This window comes from Leptinotarsa decemlineata, unplaced genomic scaffold, assembly GCF_025532065.1.
Source record: "Leptinotarsa decemlineata unplaced genomic scaffold, Ldec_3_MD MMD2_P_RNA_scaffold_11, whole genome shotgun sequence".
Classification (NCBI taxonomy): domain Eukaryota; kingdom Metazoa; phylum Arthropoda; class Insecta; order Coleoptera; family Chrysomelidae; genus Leptinotarsa; species Leptinotarsa decemlineata.
In genome coordinates, this window is record NW_027412525.1 from 4,753,355 (window position 1) to 4,762,866 (window position 9,512).

A 9,512-nucleotide genomic window follows, 5' to 3' on the forward strand; every position below is an offset into this window, starting at 1 on the left:
GTGTCATTTTCTGAGCGAGTTATAACTCGCTCAAAATTATGAAGAATTATTTTCACTCCATCCATTCAACATAATTTTTCTCTAACTCCGTTCGTAATTCAAATTATAAAGAATCAAAAAGTACAAAAATTATATATATTTTTGTTATTATCGAATCTGGGGACAAAAAGGAAATAATTTTCAACCAGAAAACAAAAAAAATCCTGTTATACTCTAGTAAAATACATCCCAATTATGTTACACCTGAACGTACATCTGATTTAAAAAAAATCTGTTTAAAATATGTTTTTCCGTTAATCAGCTGTCAGAAGTTGAGAAACTTGTGCGAGCTAAGCACTAACGAGGTCTTACCTTTTAACGTGTGATTCCTAACACATGTCTCTAAATTTACTGAAAACACCTTCCCAACACCAAAACAAAATAACAGTCTCCCGACGCGCGTTTCGATAACGAAGTTAGCGTCCTCAGGAGTTTATTATGAATAAATTTTACTTCTATGTTAGCGTTAGTATATGCTAGTGGCCCAACTACAACCTGTTATTGTTCCTATGGTAAACTACCGGGTTTTTTAATACATATTATTTGTTATGTATTTCCTTTATGTTAGTGACTATACCCTACATTTTATCTTTGATATTTATCTATTTTTTATTTAGAATTATTACGTATGAGACCAAATAGGGACCATTTCGAACATTTGTTCTCGAATAAAGTTATTATTGATAATGAACTGGAAATAATAGAAAATATTGATTCTGATGATTATGTTCCTTAAACTGATAAAATGATGAAAGCATTGAAGGCTAGGCCACCAAAACAGAGTTTTACAGCGATAAAACACTTCTTCCCAAGAGCGATAAAACTAACAGCCATGAAATTAACATTTATTTGCAATTATTCTTGAATCTTACCTGATTCTAGAGACCTTGTGAATGTATCATTTTCATAAATTCAATCACTGTCACTGTCCTAATCAAATTGAACCAATGGTATCGAATATTTGAACATACATGTGACTGAATATTAAAACTTTGTCCAAATGCTTCTACAGAAATTCACAGGTTTAATTTGATATTATGATTATGACAGTAACTAGACTCTAACTATACTGAAAAAAAATAATCAATATGTAAATCAATCAAATGAAATTTACCAACACAATAAATAGATACAAGAGACCGATATGAAAAATGAATTGCAACACTTCACTGATTCACATAACCCCACGAAAATAAGATAACAAACCTTCAATTCAAACCCCTCTTTGAATACCAACAATTAATATGCAGTATCTAGAAAACTCAAGATCATAATCCACATAATCACAATAAGACATTTTCAATTTGAATGGAAAGATAATTCTGAATTTGAATAAAATCGAAAAGAATGCGCTACGTATTGATGATGCAAGTAGGTTGATTATTTGTTTGAAGGTGATTGACAATGTTTCGTGATGAATTTCACTAGTTCAGACTTCCATTGTCTACTATATAAAATGATTTGAAATCCCTGAAACGAATAAAAAATAATTAAAAAAGAATAGTTGAAAATAACAATTATATTAAGCAACAATAAACCTGAAATGAAATGATAGTGAAATAACCTACAAGTAAAAATATAATAATTGAATAAATAAAAATTAAAGGAATTCAAAATGAAAATAATAAAAAAATAAAAAAGTGTAGAGATTCCAAGTCACGTTAGTTCACGACGTTTCGATTGTTGGTATCTACAATCGTCTTCGGGTGATGACTGGACTGATTCCTCCGAGAGATGGCTATTTTATAGGTCGTTGAAATACTTTCACTTTCTCTACTTTCCATGTCCATGTTATATTTTTACTTGTAGGTTATTTCACTATCATTTCATTTCAGGTTTATTGTTGCTTAATATAATTGTTATTTTCAACTATTGTTTTTTAATTATTTTTTACTTGTTTCAGGGATTTCAAATCATTTTTAGTAGACAATGGAAGTCCGAACTAGTGAAATTCATCACGAAACATTGTCAATCACCTTCAAACAAACGTTGAATACCCGGTACGGACCCGGAACCAGCGACTTATTCCGAGGATATGAGAAGACTATGGTCAAGCTTACAAAGGAAGAAACTCACCTCAGTTTTCTGTGCAGAGCCAGAGACAATAACATCATCCCCAAAGGTTTTCTACTGAAATCGCCAATCCCTGGAGAGAGAGCTAAACGCATATTGGAACGCGCCAGCCGAGCACTGATAAGGTCTCAAATCAATTATCACCGTTGGAAGAGATCAACTTTGCTGCAGGATGCCACAGAACGATTCGAAGAAATAAGAAGAGAGACATTGGAAGATGATCATGGACCAATCTTTGCCAAGGTTGAAAGGACGTGCTTGAAGATCCGCCAAGACATGGAGAATACCCACAACAGAAAGTGGGGGAAGTTAGTGAGGAAACAATGCCCAAATACAGACCGAAAACAGGACAACTATGAAGCCACCAACGTCATCAACATGAGTTCCCGCCCGCTCACGGGAATAGAGGAATCCTTGTTGAGGAAAGGCCTGAATTTTGCCATTACGCCAACATCTGTGCCCACTTTGGAGATAATTACTGCAGTGGAATCCACCAGTTCCCTCATTGACCAGACCGAGGCAGAAGAGTTCAGATGGAAAATTAGAGAACAGTTGGATCGAGAACCAGTTCCAACATCTAACATCAGCAAGGAAGAACGTAGAGCTCTGAACGGCCTACGTAGAGACAACACCATTAAGATCCTACCTGCAGATAAAGGAAACGCTACTGTGGTAATGGACACCGTTCTCTACGAACAGAAGATCGAAGAGGTTCTGCAGAAGGGACGATACACAAAGATCGTACGGGACCCTACTGCATCAATCGAAAGGAAGTTGTACCAGATTTTGAAAAAACACCAAGTCTATTTTTCGGACAAGGAAAGATCATGGCTAACACCGCACCACAGTAAGCCCCCTCACTTGTATGGTCTACCCAAAATCCACAAGAAGGACGTTCCGCTTAGACCGATCATCAGCTCCAGAGATTCGGCTACTCAAAAACTTGTCTAGATTTTTACTTCCCTTAATACAACCATTACAAGGAAAAACATCGTCTTTTGTGGAGAATTCAAGACATTTTGTCGAACTACTAGGGTCAATTGAAGTCACACAAGAAGATCAACTAATTAGTTTCAACGTGGAAAGCCTTTACACCAACGTTCCGGTCGAAGAAGCACTCCAAATCATACAGAGAAAGCTATCCGAAGACGGGAACCTGAAAGAGAGAACGAATCTACTTATAGAAGTAATTATGGAATTACTAGGATGCTGTGTACGAAACTGTTATTTCCAACTGAAAGACGAATTCTTTACACAAGATGAGGGACTGCCAATGGGATCGCCACTTTCACCAGTCATAGCCAACATATATATGGAGTGGTTTGAAACTCTGGCCATTGAAGAAGCCCACAAGAAACCTCGAGTCTGATTGAGATATGTTGACGACACCTTCATAATATGGAATCATGGGAATACTGAACTAGACGCCTTTCTGAAACACATCAACAGCGTGAGACCTTCCATCACTTTCACAATGGAGAAGGAAATCCACAATGAATTGCCATTCTTAGACGTTTTGGTGAAGAGGACCGACACTAAGTGGGAAACATCTGTATACCGAAAACCCACTCATACGGGACAATATCTGAACCACGAATCCAACCACCATCAATCGACAAAAAGAGGAATCATCAAGACTCTATTAGACCGTGCTTTTGGGCTCTGTAATACAAAGGAAGGTCTCGAGAAGGAACTAGACATCATCAAAAATGATCTTCAGCGGAATGGATACTCCAAAGCGATGGTAGAAAAGACTTTGGCTAAAAGACAGCAGGAGCCTCGCAAGGAAGAGAAGCCGTCACAACCAGTGCTTGCACTTCCCTACATCAGAGGATTATCGGAGAGGATAAGAAGAAATGGTTCCAAGTACAACATTAGAACCTGTTTCAGATCCGGTAACACTATCCGTAGCAGCCTCACGAAAACTAGGCCCCCAAACGCGGACTGCGATTCCAAGAATTGCATTTACCGGATACCCTGTGAGTGCGGAAAATCCTATATTGGTGAAACTAAGAGGCCATTGAATGTTCGCATTGCCGAGCACAAGAAGCACACACAGCGAGGAGAAACCAGCAAATCAGGAATAGCAGACCATGTTTGGACCCATCAACACAACATCGAGTGGTCCCAAGCTGAGATCTTGCACAGAGAGGAACATTGGTTCAGGAGAAAATTTAAGGAAGCGGCATACATGTTGTCCAACAACGTATTCAGCCAGGCCAGCGTAGATATACGAAACATATGGAAACCCATCATCAAACGAAAAATGACCAACTCCCTCCAAAACGGTCATCTCTCACGGAATCAGTGAAGCGGAAAATGGAAAGTAGAGAAAGTGAAAGTATTTCAACGACCTATAAAATAGTCATCTCTCGGAGGAATCAGTCCAGTCATCACCCGAAGACGATTGTAGATACCAACAATCGAAACGTCGTGAACTAACGTGACTTGGAATCTCTACACTTTTTTATTTTTTTATTATTTTCTTTTTGAATTCCTTTAATTTTTATTTATTCAATTATTATATTTTTACTTGTAGGTTATTTCACTATCATTTCATTTCAGGTTTATTGTTGCTTAATATAATTGTTATTTTCAACTATTCTTTTTTAATTATTTTTTACTTGTTTCAGGGATTTCAAATCATTTTATATAGTAGACAATAGGTTGATTATTGTTAAATACGAGGTTAGTCATTTACGTACTCTGTCCATATATTCGAACATTGTACTTTCAAAAACAAATGTTCTTGCTGATTTTTTGTGTCATTCGGTTTATAAAGTTTGTTTATTTGAGAATTGATATTTTGTTCTTATATCAATGCGTTCAGCTGAGAATATTTCAGGAAATAATCTTTATGAATACCACCCGACCTTAATATTTTCTCTTTGTAATTTTTGAGCAATACGAATTAGTCCAGTCATTATAGTAAGTTCACCTCGGAATTCGAGATACCCAGCTGTAAGTCTGTAAATACTTGTATATTGACACCCTAAAAGTTGTCTCAAAACCTACATATGGTAGGGTGTACGCAACTATCAAATTTGAAGGTCAAAGGTCACAAAACTCGTTTTTTTTCGCTTTTTTTGTAAATATCTCATTTCCTATGGGTTTTTTGCTATTTGTAATTATTATCAATATTGTAGAATACAAAATTCTCTACAAATTTAAAAAAAAAGTTTTCATACGGTGAACCGTTTTCGAGATAGAGGGCGGAGAGCGCGCGGTCACAGGATCACTTCAGTTCAACCGGTGCCTCCGGTCGAAAACGCGCCATATATAGTTGATGAACTATCGATGAATCAATGATTATAAATATTTGTCAATTTTTATAAACTATTATATTATATTTTATAATTTTTTTCCTAACCTATCCACTTTTTATTCAGTATTAATGTATTTAACAACACACACCTGCCCATGTATGTAATTGCAGAATTGTTAATGAAAATGTAGGAATTATATTTGAATTTTAACCTAATTAATAACTTCTTACATGATGAAAAAAAATTAAATGAATCATGAATCAATACATTTATTTTTATTAAAAGTAAAAAATGGAATAGAGGGTACAAAAACAACAATTTATAATTTTAATGATCTTCTTCCTCTTCATCGTCGTCTTCCGGCTGCTGGTAATTTTAAACTGGTCTTCTTTATCGTCTTCAACGACATTTGTCTCAAGTTCTTCCATGATTTCGGGGTCAAAGGTCCCATCTTCGTTAATGTCGCTCTGATATGGTAGAGCATTGAGACAAGCTTGCCCATTTCATTGGCCACAAGCTAAAGAGCATTGCAAGCCTGCTTTCCTGCATCCGCATCGTGAATCACAACCACTCTTGCAGTTGCAGAAAATTGTATTTAGCAAATCTTCTGGAGCAGGTGATAAAATTGTCATGATAGGCTCCAACCCCATATTGCCCTATTATAACTGCAGTTTTTTCAGACTTTGATTCTTCTATTGCAGTTTCAACAATAAGAACATCCGCATCATCTCTGGCTTGTTTAGTAGTAATATTTGTAGCTTGTAATTTTTCAATTAACATATTGACGAGCATATCTTTGTTATTTCTATTCGATAAGAATTTTTCTTGAGTAACTGGTACAACCATTGTTTCAACGAAACAGACTTCATATGTTTTTGAAAGTGCAGCAGTTCATCTCTGCTGCTCCATAGCTTTTACGTTCTCACTGTAGTCTGAATATCCGTCAAATATAACAATTATTTTGGAACTGTAATGCCTTTGTGAATAATTCATGTATTTATCAAAAGTAATAGAAAAAGTATCTTCTCTGCTCCATACAACATGATGAAGCAGAAATCCGCCATCAATAATGAACGTCACATTATTTTCATTGAGAACAAAATCAATTGGGCTCATGTTGACATACAATGACGAATTTGTTGTTTTTCTCATGCCATCATTATCAAATAGAGCTGTTGGATACGGACTCAATTCATATTGAAAATATTCTTCAAGATTACTTTCAAATTGTTTGCTGACAGTAATTCTTTGGAAGAGTAATAATGGGTCCACTGAAACTTTACAATCATTTATTTTTACACATTTGTTAACACTGGAAAGCGGTATTACTTTTTTGGAACGTTTCAACTTTATTTCATTAAATGATAGGCCGGTGATCTTCTTCATAGACTCTAATCCAATTTCGTAAGCTCTGTGGCAGTTAATTTGCTAATTTCCAACAATTCCAGAAGCTATCGATATTAACTGCGTAGTATTTGGAAAAGGATCATGGAGTTCATCAAATAGTATATTTACGTCAGCATTGTCTTTTTTCACTCTTGAGTCTCTGGAATCTACATGTTGCTTGGTCGACTCCAAGGAGATATTACAGAACTTCTCCATTTCCTCACAAATAGTATTTGTGGCGTACATAGCATATACCCATTTACACAAAACACTTTCTTTCATACTTCGACCACGAGATACTCCTCCTTCGGTTTTCATGGTTTTCATGAGACTTTGTTCATCAACTATATATGGCGCATTTTCGACCGGAGGCACCGGTTGACCTGAAGTGATTTTATGACCGAGGTATTTACAAAAAAGCGCAAAAAACGATTTTTGTGTCCTTTGACCTTGAAATTTAATAGTTGCGTACACCCTACCATATGTAGGTTTCAAGACAACTTTGAGGGTGTCAATATATAAGTATTTACAGACTTATAGCTGGGTATCTCGAATTCCGAGATTCTCACCTAATTTAAGCTTAAATGACTGGAGTAAATCGAGAAACTAGTAATGAATAAAACTACTCGTCCACCGGACTCGTGTTGAGGTTTGGTGGTATTGATATTGATGAAAAATACTTCATCAAAATTTCTCCTACCGACAGAGATTTGGGAATAAGCTTTTTGCTCAACCAAAAGATTCATCTGGTGAAAAAGCGTCTAGTCTTAGTTCAAATTCCACTACTAACACAAGCTGAAGGTTGAATAGTAACAGAGAAAGCAAATTTGCGTCAACAACTTACATTCCATTCCATAATTTACTTTTAGGGAAACACACCTCCTAGTCATCCCGATGTAAAATCCACATTGATATTACTTCTCGACAATGTCGCCTAAAAACAACAAACTTCATTGAAGTACCTAACATCAAACTCATCATTCCATCTGTCTGACAAAATAGGTATTTCCTTTTGGTTGACAGAGAGTTCGAGATTAGTCTATACTTTAAAGGAACAAGAAAAACCTACCAAATATCAATAGACAAACCACTTGTTTTACTGTCATGATGGTTACTGTAAATCATCATACTCTTATATTTCTCGATGTTTTTGTGACCCAATTTCACTTGTCAAGAATGTACTGGTGGAGAGAGGGTTAATGGGGGGGGGTTTAACGGGATTGAATCAATAGGTATACTTTTGATTCACCATAGACCGTCTCTCCACCAGTACATCCTTAACAAACCTTGGTTCAAAAAATAAATGCCTTAGAGAACGGCAATTGGATATTTCAGACTTCTTTGGCGTTAAATATGGACTTTAATAAAATTCACTAAAATATTTTTCATATAATACTAAAATACCAATTGACCACTAGCACCTGTTTCTTTGGAATCGGCGGATGAAGAAGCTCTGACTCTGACACGGTATTCAGCAGACAATTTGGAGGTAGATGCATTTGTGCAAAGGACAAAATGGTATAACAAATGATCATAAAAATAATTGAATACGATTTTATCGTTGAAAAAAATTGGTCCAAAACTATTAGTTGAAAAATGGCATTCCTCAGTGTTTCCCGGAAAGAAATGTTGATGGGAACTTATATCATGGTATTACATCGAGTGCTTACTTTATATGTACATCTTCAATGAATAATTTTCATTACAACAACAAAACGCTGAATGGGAAAGTCGATATCGACTCAAGAAATGTTTCGACATATACAACTTCAATCTTGAGATAGCAGGAAAAGCAGATAATTTTCACATTCTTGTATCGTACTTGAAGCCAATGGGATTGGTACCGAAAAACATTTTCCTGCATGATTTTGACTCTCTGTATATGAGGTTAGTTTAGATTGAGGGTGAAGATGACAGAAGGTCGGAACTTGGAAATAATGTTGTTGAAAAATATTCATGTTTTGAACTCCATCAGATTTAATATACTAATATAGAACATTGAATGTAAAATTAAGTTTTTGGAGTCAATACTTTCTTTCTCTAGGGTTGTTTGTTCAGTCGTTACATTCTGAGTGCGAGGGGAACCTAGTTCTGCAGGAAGTCTAAAGAATTACTTTAAAGTATTTTGAATTCACTACAACGTTCTGATACGAAGATCTGAGGCATTAGTGGGTGAAAATGTGCTGCGAGTGTTCACTGTTAAATTCTTGAAGTCTGGGTCTGGAGATGAATACGAATAGGTTTTTTTATTCAACCAGTAGATTTCTGGAGATCCTTGTCCCTAAACAAGAACAACTACTTCCAATTATATTAAAAAAAATAAACAGGCTCTCTTAACGATATTTTCATTGATCGTTATCATGATCTTCGTTTCATCCGTAGGAGATCATATACCTATGGTCGAGGAGACCTAATGGGTAGTTCTATTAGATTCAGTATGTTTCAAAACGGATCACCCAGACCGTAGACAAATGGCTACACTGATCTGATCAGTTCTGTAGATGATAATATATCAGCAGTAATGGGATGCAAACAAATTATGGCTGAGAAGAGTACTCTGGAACCTCTAGCTCTAGTCTGGCGAGATATCACGGTAAAGCAAGTCTTATAGAACACCATCAGCTCTTCAGTGCATCCCACTATTCGGCCGGGGGTGAATTGTCATGAATTGTGATTCAAACTAGGAAAGGTTTGGTCATTTTAGCAGCTTGATGTACTTTTCACTTACGCCTATTATCAGTGAATCTT